The 18,865-nt window shown below is 36.9% G+C and overlaps 1 protein-coding gene across 1 annotated transcript in view; it reads left to right on the plus strand.

Moving 5' to 3' along the window:
* LOC126183386 (neural Wiskott-Aldrich syndrome protein-like) overlaps positions 1-18,865 on the plus strand; it is a 106,140-nt gene that overhangs the window by 69,858 nt on the left and 17,417 nt on the right. The gene's annotated exons all lie outside the window — the stretch shown is intronic.

Consider the following 18,865-nt stretch of genomic DNA (forward strand, 5'->3'; position numbering starts at 1 on the left):
ATTTGGCAGAATGGAAACTCAAATCCCTATTTGGCCATCCAGATTTTGTATTTCCATGGTTTCCTGAAATATCATAAGACAATTATAGATATGTTTATATTTAAAAGGACATAATGTATTTTCTTCAATATCTTCCCCAAATTCGAGCTTGTACTCCTGCTCTAATGACCTCATTCGTAATTGGAGGTTACACCTTAATATTCCTTTTTTCCATCCAGGGATGAAGATATTGAGGACAGATTGTTGTTAAAAAAGTTTTATAAACATTTAATGAATTAGACTGAGGAAAGTCAACTACTTTTCTCCAGCATACTGATGATTTGACGCATACATACACCTGACAACTCAGAATTAACTTTTGGCTCGCACTGAGCTACTGCTATTTTTCCAGTTTAAGCATGCACTCTCACAAAGATACGACCATAGTGACTGCCAAACACAACACTGTGGGCAATGTGACACTGATAGATTATGAGTGATTGCTCAGGTTAACAAGTCTGGGATGTTAACAAAGCTGTTATGGCTAATACCATAAAGTCCCATGGGGAGCTGTCACCATTAGTATTTTTATTCTTCTTGAGCTAATGCATACCAGTTGTGATGTATTTCCAGTATGTGATTGTGTTATGCAGTTATACAGTTATTTCACAGTAAGGAATGGATTAAGACTATGCCTGTTGTTTGTGGCTGCAAGGTGAAATGACCACTGTCTGGAAACAGCTACTTGGCAACTGTCATCACACTTCAGGCTACTGCTCTAAGATGGAACGACGTTGGGGCACAACTGGCAAAAGCTGCATCATCTTTGTGATTCCCTTGAAATCCCCCGGAAACACCATTGCCATTGTATCATTCAGTGTGTAACAGGTGATCGGTCTGTCTACACTTCAGGGTGAATGATGGATAATGATGGGTTTACGTATCTCCGGGCAGAGGGCGGAAATGGGAACGGGTCACATGGCTGCCCCATACCTCTTAGCCGCAGGTGTAAGGTGCTACCCAGTGTTGATAAAACATCTAAGCCAACATGGGATGCCTCACCTGTTGGGCCAGTAGCCAGTTTTATTATATGACCTTTAAATACGTGTTATTTATTGTGTAACCAAAATTTATTGGAATTCTTTTAGTACTTATCTGATGGGCTCACACTTTTTATTATTTTGAGTCAGTTGGCACTTTCACACCATACAGAAAATGTTTAAGGTATTAGAAATGCAGTGATCTGTAATGCTGTTATAATTTCATGCTAAGACTGTTGACATCTAAGTGTAATTCATGGTATGTGGAATAGTGCAAAGATATGACAGAATAGAATACTGATGATATATAAAACACTAATCTTCTTCTCTGATGTGGTATATTTTTGTAGATTTACTACTGATGATGATCATATGCAAATTTGGTGGTGCTAAGAAGCAAACCACTTTCTGAATGAAAAACTTATACTTTTTTCTGTAATTTACAGTGTGATATTCATCTAATATTGGTTCAAGTCTCCATTGATCTTGGAGCTCTGACAGTAAGGGAAATATCACAAACATTTTGAAATTCCCTTATTTTACCTCTTAGAGTCCAGTATCTACAGTATACTGATAATCAGTACACAGAATGTTTCTATAGAACACTCATATTGTACCTCAAGCGAGGTCTTACTAGAACAGTTCTTCAAAGATCCAAGAACCAGCTGGGATATCATCTAGGGAAGTAGAGAGGTACCTGATGTGTGTGTCATTGTATTGGTAGTACCCGCAGTGCCGATCAGTCTCTTCATACCATGGAGCGTGTGATGTTTGCAGAATGAATATAATGATATCCACAAGATCTAATCAAATTTCTTCTAGATTGCTCACGCATACATACCAGTTGACAGCTGTTGTCCTGGTTTGTAGAGCAGGGTGAAATTGAGATCCTTAACCTGCAGAGGAATCCAACTTAAAACCTAAGGTTAATGTGTATGTGTGTAAGACGAAGCAGACCATGAGATGAGACTGACCATGTGATCATTGACATAGCAGACTCATGCTTGGGAAAGAGCAGCACTTAAAGGCCTGGGAAGCTAGAGTGGCCATTGAAAAGTCAGTTTATTACACTTAAAAGAGGGTTTTATTTCTATGAAATATCACAGAGAAACATGGCCTTACATCAGTGAAAACTTTTTTTACATGGAAATGAATGTCTTGTTTTCACAACAACACTTTTTTTGTCTTTCATTTCATAATTGGAGATCAGCTTTGAAGATACCGGTACTACAATTAAAATGTTTTGCCATGTGGTTTTTACCGAAAATTAATGTTTTACATTTGCCTTAGTATGAATATTTCAAAGCAATTTGGAAAACAGAGTCTTACATCACATTCATCACAATATTGCCTGATATCTTTCGTTGCCACTTTCCCAGATCTTGTCTTGTCACTCTGGAAAGACCTTACCTCTCTTATGATGAAATTTTGATATTTTTTTGGCTGGAACCAATTTCAGAAAATGTCTTCCACCGAGCCCTGATACAGGTGAACTATTTTGGTTCAAAAGTTGATACAACCAGTCCTCCTTTGTTCACAAATGGCACTGCAAAGTCAATAATGATTTAAACAAAATGTTTCTAGTTACCCTCAGGTTTTTATATAAAATCTATGAATTTACAATCACTACCATGAAAATGTGAAAAAACTTTCTTCCACCACTTTGCTTCCACTCGGAAGAGGTATAGCCCAATAGGTTATTGCTGTGGCCTGTGACAGTCTCTTTTTTTGTTATAATAAAAAATATAATCAGGTCTCATCTATATCACTCCTAATTTTGTTCTGACAGTTACACTGGATGCAGTCATTTTTTGATTTGTCATCAGCTTTCTGGTGTATGATAGACAATATGTACATTTACAGAAAAAAATGTGATGGAACAATAAGCTTTTCATCACTGCTTTAAAAATTAAAAATTTGTTGATCAAACACTGAACCACTATTGTTCAATAAAAGCTCTCACTCTTCATCATGTAAGGCCATCGTGAAAATATATATATGAAGCATGTAGCAGACAACAGTTGAGGCTGTTTGCACTGCATGTGACCTTGTGAGGTGTAGCGCACGGCAGCAAAGTGAACGTGGACATCACAGAGCAAGTAACACACCTTATTGTCTGTGTTTCTTTCCTGCCAATGTGAGAGACATTATAGTATAAGCATCATAGAGTACCATTATACAGATGACAGATACAAGAAAAACATTGGAATACATTTTAAAGCTGAGAAATGTGTCGTATGTCTTACATTACTTATCTTTTTGGAGTATAGTCTGTGCGACATAGGAGCAATTTTGTTCATCTCAAAGGTGTTCAGTGTCGATTACGATACATTTAGGTAGTCTGGTGTCATCGCTTTGGGATCAGCTACATGGCATATGTGACTACACCACTAGCCACAGTCGAAACTAGCACTTTCAAGAATTCCTGGACACACACACACACACACACACACACACACACACACACACACACACACACACACAGTTTTGTCTGTTTGTAAGCCTTTAATTGCTTGTAATCCCCATACAGTAGAGTCTCGATTATCTGACCTAAACCGACCGCGGCAAGGTCAGATAAACGGGAAGATCGTATAACACAGAAAATAATACAAAAAAACACAAAAATTAAATTTAAGTAGTCCAATACAATACAATACAAATCAAATTAGACTGAATAGATATTTACTGTGTGAAGAAGTTAGTAATTGTCTTTTGTTTGCCTGCTGTTTGCCGTTTTTTTGCCGCTAAATCACGTAGTCTCTTAAGAAGTAAAACCTCGGTAGACAGTGTTTCATCCAGTTGCTTTACATATTTTAAAGCAGTTTCTAAGGCCTTGTGTCCTTGGTTATGAGAAATCTTGGGCGCACTTTCCTCCACTACATCCACTTCTTCGTCGTCTTCTTTTTTGTTTACCATGTTGCAATTGTGTTTGCTCCAACACTCTCCCAAGATTGGGCCACATCATAAGCTACGTCTTTCAGATTAATACGGCGCCTGCTCTAGCATGTCTTCTCTCTTGTCCATAGCATTAAAGAGGAAAGCAAGTTTCTGCGGTAGTTTCTCTTCAGTGTCTCTAAGGTCCATTGGTCCATAGGCTGACATAAGGATGTGACATTTGGAGGCAAAAACATGGCCTTTATATCTTTATCTTGAAGTTCACCTTCATTAGGATGACAAGTGGCATTGTCTAGAAGCAACAGTGCTTTGCGGGGCAAGTTGTTGGCTTTCAAAAACTTTTCAGTTTGTGCCACGAGTTCATTAAAAAACCATTCTTTAAAAATGTCTGCGCTCATCCAAGCATTTTTTTTTAATGTAATATTTCACCAGTAAAGCATTTTTAGACACATTTTTAAATGCTCTCAGTTTTTTTGGCTTACCTATCATAGACAGTTTCATTTTCAAATTTGCTGTGGCGTTACTGCATGCAAGAATTGTCACTCTTTCTTTGATACATTTGTAGCCTGGCACTGCCTTTTCAGCCTTTGACGCTAATGTTTTTTCCGGTAACATTTTGTAATTGAGACCAGTCTCATTGCAGTTCAAAATTTGATCACCTGTTAAGTTTTCCTTGTCCAATACATTGTGGAGTTTATTCCTAAACAATTGAACAGATTCAAAATTTGCTGAAAGCTTTTCACCACAGACATTAAGTTGCCAAATTCTGTATCTTTTCTTCCATCCATCGACCCAGCCTACAGTAGCTGTAAAATCAGGTTCACCTTCGTTTAGTTTGTTACGAAACTTTAAGGCTTTTTCCTGCAAAATAGGTCCTGGCATGGGTAAACCTTTATTTCTATTGAGTAAACCATAGGAACAAAGCTTCACTTACTTTTTCATAATCACATTTTTTCATGGTTTTCCAATCTTCCAAAACAGCCGAGGTTGCTCACTGAGAACACCACTTCTCAATTTCATTGCAGTTCCTTTTCCAGTCTCCAACTGTTGTTATTCCGATGTTATAATCTTGCGCCACTTTTAATAAAGTTTCACCATTGTCTATTCTTTTTAAAGCTTTAAGTTTTTCTTCCATTGGAACGACCACTTTTTTCCATTTTGAAGCCATCACCACAAATTTTTACAATAAACAAAGTGCAACACGTCCACTCCACTACAGATCTAAGTTAGCACTGAGGAGTGAGGAGTAGCAGACGGCGACAATGAACTGAGTATCAACAAACAACACGTTAGTCACTGACTTGTCGTTGGCCGGCGCATGGCCGGCGCGGTGAAAGGGTCAGATAACACAGGTCAGATAACCGAAGATTGGATAATCGAGACTCTACTGTACTTGTACAATCTTGGATGTCCAGACATAAAATAGAAAGTTTTCACATATTCTTTGACTAGTTTGTGAATGTTAAGCATGTGCCAAGTCTTTTGCAAGAGTGTTTATAAGAATTTAAAAGGGTAAAGCCACATATTGACGCAATAGATACCTCAAACTAGAAAGTATGATGTATTATCTCAATATCAGTTACCAGTTTAGAAGTAAAATTTTAATAAAGCACACATCTTGCAGTCTCTACTTTTTGATTCACACACACACATGCACACTATGACGTGGAAGGTATTCATTTACCCACCACTTGTCCTTTTGTCTTTGTTGCAAAATAATACTAATGTGGTGTAATTGTTTTTAACTAAGCAGTCATTTTGAACTCTGTAATTAACTGTGCATGCTTTTGTCAACATGTGAATGAAGTGTTGCATGCACATGACATGTTCTCAATATGTGCCTGTTTTTGTGTGTGAGGCAAGGACCAACACGTGACAACTGGGAGCAAGCTGCACAGATGCAAATCCACCTTTAGGAAAGTACAGAATGTTAAGAACTTTTGGCAGATATTTTTTGTACTGTCAGGGGTGCAAATTATAACACACAGACTATCCTGAAGAGAAAGTAACTTCTTGAACTACTTTGGAACAAGCATGTGATTTACTTGGAAAAGGTTACTGTATATATGTTAACAACCACAGTATTTGCCCGAGTATAAGATGACCCTGATTATAAGACGGTCTCCTTTTCTTCAAGAGGCTTCTTGAGAAAAATTTATTTTCAACATATTCTGCCTAATCAAAACTACAAACTGCTTTATTGACATGCAGTATCTGCCTAAAAAGCTAACATTATAGGTGTTATAAATTTATGTTGTTTATTGATTGTCTACACTTTGATTATACAAGCAGAAATAAAATAAATGAAAATGAATGGCTTACATTAAATTGTGGCCCATTTTCTTTTCTACCTTTTTCGCTTGCTAGCCCTGTTGTCTGTGGTGTCACCATTTTTGATCAAAATTCATTGTCACAAGTATTTGATTGTTTCAATTTTTGAGGCTGTGGTTACCATGGGACCTGAGGAAAAACAGTGAAACCCCACTTTTACACTTATCAAGGGCCTTAAAAATGGTGTAAAACGTGGGAAATAATGTTTTTAAGCTGTAAAAGTTATGTATAGGATACGCCCTTGCATTTTCGCACTTTGTGTGATATATGTATGTAACAGCCTTCAAAAGACTTGTCAGGAACTTGTTTATTATCTAATAAAGGTTTAGTATCTAATAAAAACCGCTGATGTAACTGGAACTGATAACTTTCTGGAAAGTATGAACATTTGACTCAATTTCATATGTCATAATAGATGTTTTGAAAGCCTGCTGCTGTCATTCAATATTTAAATAATGAAATACTGCACTAGTTACGTATTTTTTCATGCTTTGCAGCGTGTTTCAAGAATTTTTTCTCATTGTCAAGTGCAAATATTGTAGAGGGTGCCAATTAACATTGTGGACATAGGAAATTTGACGGGAACAATAAAAAATGTCATAAACAGTGGGAAAATGTTAATTCCGGGAATGTAAAAGTGGGGTTATACTGTAGCTGTTATAATCCAAATGCATATCGACTTTAGCTCTTATTCTGAATTGAGAATGTTATAATGCCTCTTGCTTACAAATGTATAATTTGCCCACCACTATCTCCTTGGTTGTGTAGAACCAGAAGCTTTCACATCCCTTTTCATTCCTGTCATACGTCTTGATGAGTGTCAACAACAATGCACCATGAAACACGTAAGTTACGCCACTGGCTCCTATCTAGACTATTACCATCTCCACAGAAATGAATACTGTTGTTGAGTAATTGTCCAGTTTTAAAGTAATTCAATTCTGAATACAAATGAATTCAGATAAATTGCAGTCAAATGTGGTAGAAGTTCCTAAGAAACCAAAGTGTGCAGTATAGATTTCCATGGTTGGCAACAGGATGTAATTTTCTGCCTGCTCACTAAAAAAAAAAAAGGTTCAAATGGTTCTGAGCACTATGGGACTTAACTTCTGAGGTCATCAGTCCCCTAGAACTTAGAACTACTTAAACCTAACTAACCTAAGGGCATCACACACACACCCATGCCCGAGGCAGGATTCGAACCTGCGACCGTAGCGGTCGTGCGGTTCCTGACTGTAGCACCTAGAACCGCTCGACCATCCCGGCTGGCTTGCTCACTACACCCCTCCTTGCAATCGTCAAGTTCTCAGCCAAGCAAATATCACTGTTTCCCCTCCAACTCTTCCACAATACTGTGCTTAAGCAACTGTGAAACGTGGATTGCAATATCTTCTCAGGTACAAGTCATATATTACAACAGTAACTAATAAATAACTAAAAGATCGCAATCACGATTCAGTCCAATTCTTGAGCTTCCGCTCATCCCTTGATCTACTGACATCTGTTGGTACTATCCCCACGATAGTCTTGCTGCTGTAATTTTTTCGCAACAATTATTATAGTTAGATTAATATGATTAATTTCATGTGTTAGACATTTAATTCTGGATTGACTTTCCTCCTTGTTTCATCTAAATGTCACTATCATGTTCTAAAGCTGATTAAAAGCTGATAAAATTTTTACCTTGTATTCTATTATGTGAACAGCAACTGAATTTCTCATTTGCAACATGCTTAGTAAATCATTACAGTTTCTCATAGCCAAGTAAAATATTGATCTCCGTTCAGAATCAAGTAATGTTCTTTGAAGGACAACATTTCTGCTTTTTAATATTACCTTTACTTAAAAAGCAGGATTAATGTTTGTACACAGTATTCATACCTGTATGAGAACTTTTATTGCAAACCTGTTTGAGTACAACAAGAGTTTATAAGGTGATAGAATTTAGTGCTATTTTCTTCTGCGTTTCACAAAATTGTCAGTTTTTAAGCATAGCAATAGGTTGTTGTAGTGGCTAGTTCGTAATTTCTTGCATATCCTTTCTCTAGTGCCATGTGAGTCAAATGTCATGTGAGTGAGCAACTTCAGTACTGTATCGAGCACTGAGACATACTGGGAAATGTTGAGCATCTTTGAACGTGAATATCATTTACCCAGCCTGCCCTTCCGAATTCTTTAAAATAAATCTGCACGTGACCTCAATTGCCAGAACTTCATTTGTAAATGTAAGATGACCCCTATATAGTCTATTAAAACAATGTAAAAATGTTAACCTCAGCAGCAATAGTTTAATCTGCAAATATAAGATGGCCCTGTATTTTTTTAATGACAAATTAGGGAAAAGCCTCATCGTGTAATCAGATAAATACAGCAATACAGAGTATAAATTTGATCAACAAACAACCTAGGAAAAATACAGGTACTTATGTTGCTGTAACAATGTGGAAGGAAGGAACGAAGAAAGAAGGAAATATAGAAAGAAAGTAGGAAGTGCATTAATTTCATAAGATATTGAAACCAGAAGATCAGACTGTATACTGTAGTAAACAACTAAACTAAACTCCACCTAAACAGACCACGAAGGCCTAACGGTACCAGCCAGCCACCATGTCATCCTCAGCCCACAGGTGTCAGTGGATGGGTTTATGGAGGGACATGTGATCAGCACACCACTCTCCAAACTGTGTGTCAATATATGAGACCGATATACAATAGTGTACAGAAACAGATAGATACTGATGGCATGGAAGGGCAAAAGCTGTGTCATAGTCGTTTGCAGATAACATAATAAGTCATTTGTAAAAGTAAGATGGGAGAATTGGGTCATGTAAAAGTAATGTGTTGTCATAAATTACATCAAGAATCCAGATGGTCTGTGTAGAAGTGATTCTCACTGAGTTATCAAGTGCTCAGAACATAGTGAACAAACAGTCTCACAAGTTTGTTCTCATTTTATTAGATATTTCAATTAATATTTTCTGTATTTAAAAAAAAGTGATGAAAGTTGACATGAATGCATGATTAATTTCTGTAAACTGCTGGCTTTATCATATCATTTTGATGCCAAGTTCCATCACCAAACACCACTCATTTAAAGTTTAGGTGTAATTTGGTGGCTAACTGCTGGCACAAGGAGGCTCAGTGGTGCATTAATTGCGTAATCATTTCCATCCATGTGAATGTAGTAATGTATTAACTTGGATTTATTTATTCTGAAAGGTTCAAAATAACTTTTGTTATTCTGAATTGGCAATGCACGTGAACTAGAAAGTATGGTAGGATTTTCCAGTTTTTTTTGTAAGAAACCCATCCAACCTTTTCAAATGTATACAGTACGTCATTGATGCAGGAAGTGACAGAGGATACTGCGCATTATTAGTTCCAGTATTTGATTTCCAGATGAAGTAAAGTTTTAAGTTTAAATATTTTCTAATATTACACCAGTGTAAATCCATTCTACCCATGGGCAATGGGTTTAACGCTGTTTATCATACTACACATGAACACAGTAGATTTACTTTCAGTGAAATAATTTTTCACTTTAAAAAAATTACGTCAGTTGAATTTCCTGAGACTTGCGAATTATAAAATGGAAGTTGCAGTATATTGGTTGATTCTTGCAAAGAAAAAACCAGTAACTAGTCAGTGTAAATACACAAATAGTGCCATTACCGGTTTTGAACCAAAAGTTCATCTTCACATGGCTGTTCACATGTAGATTACATTAAAAGCACGAACATTTCTCAGCACCTGGTTTGGTAAGCTTAAGACTATTTTGTCAAAAATTTGCATTTTGAGTTCTTGAGTATGTACAAAGCACATGTTGATTCTTGCAAAGAAGGAAACAATATCTGCACTATTTGCATAGTAACATTGGCTGGTTGCTGTTTACTTCTTTGTAAGAATCAATTTATATTTTGTACACAGCAATGATCGCAAAATGTCAGTTTTTGGCAAATTGCCTGGAAGTTGCAATTATTTGGAAGTATTATTTTGTCATTTTTCTACCACTGCTTGGTATTGTGATGGCTCCAACCATGTGTCCTTTCAGTCTGTTTAGCAGCTTCATTTCTGCTTTTCCTCTCTTCACTAATATTTATTCATCTACTGGTGCTGTTTTATATAAGCAGAACTCAGTCTTATTTTTCTAAACAGTAGTTTCTCTACTGTTATATTAAGTGATATAGGTCTGGAAACATGTCAGCTGAAGATCTCAGCCAAAATAGTTACATGCAGCCAATAGATAACACTCCTCAAGATATCAGTCGAGACAACAACCCTACTAACATAATGAAGAACAAGTGAAAATGTGCAGCACCAAATGCATTGTCAGCACTCCGTACGTTTCGTTAACAGGGGCAGGGTGGGAGGCAAGAGCTTGGAATATCGGAATATGTATTTTCATGTGCTTTATGTTTGCATATTGAAGATCCAACATTTTCTCTAAAAATGCTCCTATGAACATGTCCAGAAATGGATGGTCTGCGTGCAATGACAACAAATCATTCCAGAACACAGTCCAGAACTGCAATGCATCCACATCACTACAGGCATTCAGAGTGGCCTACGTGGGATTGCAGATGATAAGGACAGTAGCAGTAGTGATGCAGGATACACGTAATTGTACTTTGGTTTATACCATGTTGGTGGGGCACATGCCTGGAGCTTGTACTAGGGTTCATCTAAATATCCTGTAGAACCTGATCCCCCAAATCTGGTGTAAACACAGTCCGCCACCTCCATGGATCTGTCCAAAAGTACCCATGATCTCACAAACTCACAAAAAGAGCTTGAAATGTTGTGTGTGTGTGTGTGTGTGTGTGTGTGTGTGTGTGTGTGTGTGTGTGTGTGTGTGTACTTGCTGTTTTGGTATAACCATGCTGCCTCTCGACCATTTACATTTGCTTGGCCATACACAAACACAACCTCGGCTTGTTCCTAACATCAATACCAGACCATTCTGCTACGTAGAGAATGCTGCATCAATCACAGAGCTACAACATGGAAGAAACACATGGCATGTGGACAGAGGAACTGTCATTAATCAGTGCCATCTACCATGGCAACAATGCATTTCTGTACACATGATCATATTTTCTTCCACTTCCAGTCATGAATCCATCCCTGAAATTTCTCGGTTTTATTATATATATTCATCTCCCTCACCCCCCTCCCTCCCTCCATTTTTTTAAAGACAAGCCAACAGATGCCACAAGGGAGTGGAAGAGTTACACAGTTTTTCACAAATTTTGTCAATATTTGAGGGAAACTGGGCAACTGCAATAGCACTTTGAAGAAGGAGAGTGGACAAGAACAGCAGCAAGATCTTGTAACTTTGAAGAAAAATTACTTCATTGGGTGACTGACCAATCATCAGTTGCCCAAGAATTGAATGTTGGCAGCAGGAATGGTTACTATGACAACAATCAAATAAAGTCAGTCAAGTCTACATACTTTTCAACAAGGTAAATGATCCAATAGGAGCACCGTCTGAATCATATTTCAATTAATTCGGGATTAAAAACCCCCTCCAGAAATCTTGTTTTAAGTTTTCATAAATTATTCAACGTGAATTCCAGGGTGATTCCTTTAATGAGGCCGCAGGTGATCTCCTTTGCCCATCCTTTTCAAGCCATTATTATAGCCAAGTTTATGGTGACATTGATGTTGACAGGATTTTAAACTCTTGCTTTCTTTCCATCCCTACAGGCCGCCAACAGATTAAGCATATTTCTTTGCAGATTTGATATGTAATAGCTACAGTAGTCATTATGTAGATCCCATTGCTAGTGCTGTGGTGCACCAACAACAAGGAGTTGCAGTGAACATGTGGCTATGCATGGTGAACACTTACATAATAGATACCTATTCCTCAGTGTATTTTTATTTATACACAGTGAAGAGCAACTCTGGCGAAAACTATTCTTGCTAGTAGTCTTGTTCAAATAATGACATGGTGGTTAGAATAGATATATTAAAACTATAATATCTGTGTAGAACTTGTTGAGGATTAAAACCCTGGTTCCACAGTGGCTATAATTTTTTGACAAAATTTAACAATTTTCACGTGCACTACAATCTTGTTTCAGCTTTTGACATTATCAAGTACTGCTTGTAATGTGAGAAATATGTGTGTAATTACACAGATATAAAAAATCTTTAATTGTAATTTCACAACCATAAAAATATTTAGAGCACAAAATAAGTTTCATGCAACAAAATTAAAGTTTACTGGCATATAGATATGTGTAAAAAACATTTCTGCACTGACCCAGTTTACAAAAGAGTTCTGCATTCCTATGCATTAACCGACACCTTAAGATGAGAATATACTTAGCGATACTTTGTTTCACTAGTTGAAAATTAAAAATGTTGACAAAAAATTACAACCTTGGTAGAACCACAGTTTTAATTAATCTTAGTGGCTGTGGAACCCAACACAAAGAAAATGTTTCCCTGTATAGAAACTTTGAATGAGCATGAGGAGAAAAAAACAAAAAAAAAAAAAAAACAAAAACAAAAAAAAACAAAAAAAAATGATATGTATGTAATTGCAGTCACGGTAGGGTTGTTTCTGTTAGAGGCTGTCCTGTTAACAATTGTTTTGCTGTGTAACTTTTGTACTAAATATTCCCATACAGGTTCCTTATCTTAATTTGCTTCTTGTATTTCTACACTGTCTCATTACCAGGGAAACATGTGGTATATTACAGAACACTGGCTAATACCAAGCACATACCACTTTTATATGCTTCTGAACTGTGTCTGTCATAGATGCTCAGTTTGCAGTGCAGTGGTACAGAAGGTGATGCCTTTGACAGAGTCCACTAAGATGAATTAGGTAAGGAGATCCACAAGCATTGTTTTGGCACCCATTAGGCAACAGGTGAAAGATGTTATCAGATGCCTGAGAACTCAAACCAAACTCAACATTCTGAATGATTTCATGCATGAGCTTCTGAAAGTATACCCACTCAAAAATTTCAAGCATCATAAATTGCTGGCATCTCTGGAGCTGAGCCCCCCCCCCCCCTCCACACACACACACACACACACACACACACACACACACACACACACACACACAAGTACAATTTTTGTGCATCCTAGCCCAAGAAGAGAAGCACCATTCATTGAACACCTGTCTTAGAAATTCTTCTTGTTCTTTCAGTTTGTGGGTTAACAAAATTTCTAGTGTAAATCCAGTAAAAATTAGCAAATTTTAGGTGTAAGACATTAGATGAGTTCAAAAGTTTACATGCATTTTGTGATTGATGTGTGTGATATTTATTCTGTGTATAGAATGATTTTGTTAGACATGTTGTAAACATTGTTATTAAACTTCCTAATCTCAAGGTCATGAATAAAAAAAAAGCTATAGCTTTCACAACATTTGACAAGTATAGTTGCATTCAGGCTTAATTTTATGAGTGGTCTGTTAGTCAGTTCTAGCAGTCTAACTTGAATATACTGGTGCTACAAATTGGTCACTGTGTTATACTTTCTCCAGGGTTGCCTGTAGAAGAGACTAACTCAGCCCCTCATTTGTAGTCAGTGACAGATTTGAGTCTCCTGATAGCCATCCAATAGACATTATTTCAAGAGCCACAAGCCAGCTGCTTGAACTAACAATTGTAAACAACAGATGTGCATCTGACCATTCAGTTGTGAGCAGCCAGTTTTAAGTAGTGGTTGTGTGACTATTTTGTGTAAGCATTGTTGCAGTGGGGCAACATCTCTGTATAAAAAGTTCAAGATCTTCAACAGAATGTTTTGAAGAAGAGAAAAGTGTGTACAAAGTTTGTACTGCAAACCTTGACTCAGGGGGGTGAGGGAGAAAAAAAAATAACATATGTTTTGATCCCTGCCACGACTTGATTGAAATGCAAAATGTGGACAATTATTTTCTGGAAAAAGTTATCACATGTGATGAGAGTTGATGTTATCGGTAGGAACCTACCACAAAATGACAGAGTGCAGAAATATACACGGAGTGCGAGTGCTCATTGATGACATAACTGACATTAAGCCCATGTTTTGTGCAAGTTAAACAACTTCTCAAAGAGGTTCTTTTCTGACTGTCCCCAATGATTGTATGGACATTCTATCTGTACTGATTAACATGATGTACCATGTACCACAAGGACCACTTTTACAAGTTAGTGTACAGATCTGGTTTATTTGGGAGCTATCCAATGTGACAAAGCTCCTCCAGCATGTTGTAAGACGTGTAATGACTGTGTAGTCAACTTGTAATATTCTGAGACTAGAGGGGGAAAAAAAAGATGTAATTTTGGTTGACTGCAGCCAATCTGCAAGTACATAGTCATACCGGAAACAGGTCATATGTTTCTTCAAAAGTTCATACACACATACTGTAATATCCATTATTTGCCAGACTATCACAGCTCTTTCTGGTTGTTTATTGGTACGGTTGGAATATGCAAGTAGCAGACCAGTTGGCAGTCTCACATAACAATGGACTACAAATCAGATGAATGCTGGAATTGTTCCTATGTGTCTGTTTGTGACACACACGTTATTTTGCATTCAGATAGTCTGCTATGCTGATGTATTAACACTTTCAGGTCGTTGAACCCAGTATTTTCTGTCAGCCTTCTGCTGAACCTTGCAGCTGTACTGCAGTTCATTTATTCCCTGTATCTACACCACTATTGATGTATTGTTTTGTTTTGTATTGTATTGTATTGTATATTTCTTGGTCCTGTGAATCTCACATTGTACAGGGATACATAGTGATGTTGGACAAGTCAAATAATTGCAATAAATTCTGAACAGAAGTTGTTGTATAGCACAGTATATAGCGATATAAGCCTAAGGTAAGGAGGAAAACAGTCCACAAATACACAAATAATGTTACACATACACAGTTCTTACTTTTGGCCTTGATTATACACACACACACATTTGTATATAACAGTCCACACATACATAGAATACACAAATAAATTTATACATACACATTTCTTATTTTGGCCTTAATTGTATAAACTATTTAATTATTTTCACATATTTACATAGTAGATAAAAATTCATCAGCACTGTAGCAGCAATTCTGTAGCAAGTAGTCACTCCCTGTTATTTTGGTTTTATGCAAGCCAGTTATTATCTTAATTCTTTTAGGTAGTGTGCTGTAGAGTTTTTTGCTGCTTTCAGAGGTCCTTTCTGTTTCAGTGTGGTATATGCAAACTGCACATGTAAATCTTGGTTATTCCTGTTGTATGAATTGGTTTTGATTTTTTGGAGCAATTTTGCTGTTGTCCTCTATGATTTCCTTATAAACATTATTGTTTCTAAGATATATAGATATGATAATGGAAGAATATGAAGCTTTTCAAATGAAAGTTTGCATGACGGTTGAGGTGCTGTGCCTGCCATGGCACTTTTAATTCTTTTTGTGCAATGAAACAGCCTTTGCCAGGTGTTGGATTTCCCCAGAAAATTAAACCCTATCTTAATTGTGACTCTGCTAGGGCATAGTACACATTTTTATGACTTGTATTAATGTGCATCCAACAAGAAATTTAATACTATAACAAATGGTATTTAGTTTACTACTTAGGTGTTCTGTATGGTTCTGCCATCTTAGGTCATCTTGAATCCAAACTTCTAGAAATTTAGTGCTGTTTACAGTTTCAAGCCTTTTGCCTAACAGTTCTGTGTTTGCAGTTGGGGCTGTTTATTCTGGTCTGTGTGTTTGTTTTCTGTGTGTTTATTAAGTTGTTCATTATGAACCATTCTGATATACGTGAAGTGATCTTTTTTATTTCGTTTTGGAGCTCTTCTGGGATCTTGCATTTGATAAGAATATTTGTATCATCAGAATATTTAATGTACCTACAGTTAGGGCTGGGTGGTTCCAAGTCATTTACAAAGAGCAAGAACAAAGTTGCTCCCAGTATGGAACCCTGTGGCACACAGTATTTTTCTGAAAGATAGGAAATTCAATTTTTGCCTTCTTTGTACAAGACTTCAACCATTTGTTGTCTGTTTTGTAGGTATGACTTTACCCACCCATAGGCTGGGCCTCTGACACCAACATTTTCTAGCTTTCTAAGCAATAGACTGTGGTTAATGTTGTCAAATGCTTTTGAAAGTTCTAGGAATATTGCTGATATGTGTTCGTTTTTGTATAATGTGTTCAAAGGTTCATTTAGGAAATCAGTAATACCTGTCTCGGTTGAGTTACATTTTCAGAAACCATGCTGTGTGGTTGAGAAAAGTATATTTTTTTTCAATGAAAACTATGAGTCTTTTGTAAAAGATTTTTTCAATTACTTTAGAAAAGAGTGATAGTAGAGAGACTGGCCTATAATTTGTTTCTTCTGTTTTTTCACCTTTTTCGTACAGTGGCATCACTTGAGCTATTTTTACTTTTTCTGGGAAGATTCCCTCAGAAAGTGACCTGTTGCATATGCCAACCATGGGCCTAACTACTAAGTCTGGTATGTTGTAAGCACCAAAGGAAGATTCTGATTTTAGCTCCGCTATTGTTTTTAGCATTTCCCATTCGTCTGTTGGGTGTAGGAAGAGAGACTTATTACTAGGGATAGTTATAATCTGACTTGCAGTGCTAGCATATTGAAAGTTTTGCTTCACCAGAATCTCAGCTGCCTTGGCAAAATATGGGTTGAAATTATTTGCTATCTGATGGGGATCAAATATTACTAATGAGTTTTCTTTCAATTGTATGTTATGGTATTTTCTCTGTTGTACGCCTGTTTCTTGTCTTACAATGTCCCATGTGGCCTTCATTTTATTTGGTGCGTTTGCTATGTAGGAACTATTTGCCATTCTTTTTGCTTCATTTACAACTTTAGTTAAAACTCTTTGTAATTATTAAAATAGGAGGCAAATTCTGGAGATGTGGTGTGCTGTCTAGATATGTCATGAAGTAATCTGTTTTTCTTTTCTGATATTTGTATCCCTGTTGTAACCCATTTTATTTTCAAATCCCTTTTTTGTGATTGCAGAAAGCAAAGTTCAAAATAATAGCTAAAACTACTTAAGAATTTGTGGACCTTACCATTAGTATTTTTACATTCATAGAGCTCTTTCCAAGTTTCTTTACTCAGGCAGTGAAGGAAATTTTGTATGTTCTCGTCATTATACTTCATAGATTTAGTTTTAGCTATTTGGTCAAACAAAGCTATTTTCCTAATCACATATTAATTTCTTGGGCTGTGTGGTCCCCAGAACCTGTATTGAAGGTCTGTGTTGAATATTTCAAGGGCAGATTCGTAAATATTTGATCAAGGATTGTGGCTGAGGTTTTTGTGATGTGTGTTAGTGTTTCTACAGGAACCTTTAAATTGAAAGTTGCTAAGAGATTCAGTAAAACAGTTTTTTTGCTGGGACTCACTTGCAAAGTCAGTATTGAAATCCCCTCATATAATTACTTTTTTGTGCAGTCTTGTGTAAAATATTTTCAAGGTTCTTTAAAATGATGTATATTCCAGTTGGTGCCCTTTATAGACAAATTATAGCTATTTTTAATTAGTGATTTCAATTTCACTTACTACCTCAGTATCTTTTTCTTTGGATAATTTTTCTAAGTGAGGTATACATTTAAAATTTATGTCATTTTTGACATAAATGCAAGTACCGCCATATTTGTTCAGTTTCCTACAAAAATAGTTACTCAGTGCAAAATTTGGAATGGATACCATATTAAGCCAATGTTCAGTAAAACATAATACGAAGGTGTTTTACATGTTATTTTCTAACAAAATATGAGGGTTCGAATTTAAATAGTGGCAACTATTTATTCACAACCTGTACAAAAGAGTTACATGTTTGCACCTGTTACTGTCCTTCAAAGTAGTCACCAGCATTGTGCAGAACCTATTGCCAGCAATGTGGAAGGCATAGTATACCATTAGCGGAGCCTGTTCTGTTGATTGTGCGAATGGAGTGGTCTACTGCCTGTTGAATCTCTGAAACAGTTCTGAAGCAAATGCCACGATGTGGTTCCTTCATCTTCAGAATCAAATCAAAGTCACAAGAACTTAAGTCCGGGGAGTATGGTGGATGGTACAGTACTTCCCAGCCCCATTGACTGAGCAGAGCAGCCACAGCTGTAAGCACCCGCTCATTGTCATGCAAAATGATGGGTGAGTTGCTCAAAATGTGTCGCTGCTTCTTTCGCAAAGCTGTTCGCAGGTGATGCTCCAAATACGAACTGTAATACTGTGCATTGATGATCTGCCATGGAGGAACGTGTTGCGTTAGGATAACACCATCAAAGTCATACACGAGAATCGCCATAACTTTCACCATTCTGGGGCTCTGACGCACTTTCGACTTTCGCGGCGACCCATAATGAAGCCATTCGTTGGATTGGCGTTTCAATTTTGGCTCGTATGATGTGGCCCATCCAGTGTTACGATGTGGCATAAAAAAAAGCCTCTCCTTTACGCTCATAGCACTCAAAGTGCGTCTGAGCAACGTCGTAATGCATCCATTTCTGTCAGTTAATGTGGAACCCATCATGATGCAATTTTTTGCATGCCCAGTTATTCCATTATGATCCAAAGCACAGTCGTATGCGCTAATCCAGTTTTGTGGGCGAGCTCACAAATCATATGGTGTCGATCACT

Source organism: Schistocerca cancellata, chromosome 4 (assembly GCF_023864275.1).
Source record: "Schistocerca cancellata isolate TAMUIC-IGC-003103 chromosome 4, iqSchCanc2.1, whole genome shotgun sequence".
Taxonomy (NCBI): domain Eukaryota; kingdom Metazoa; phylum Arthropoda; class Insecta; order Orthoptera; family Acrididae; genus Schistocerca; species Schistocerca cancellata.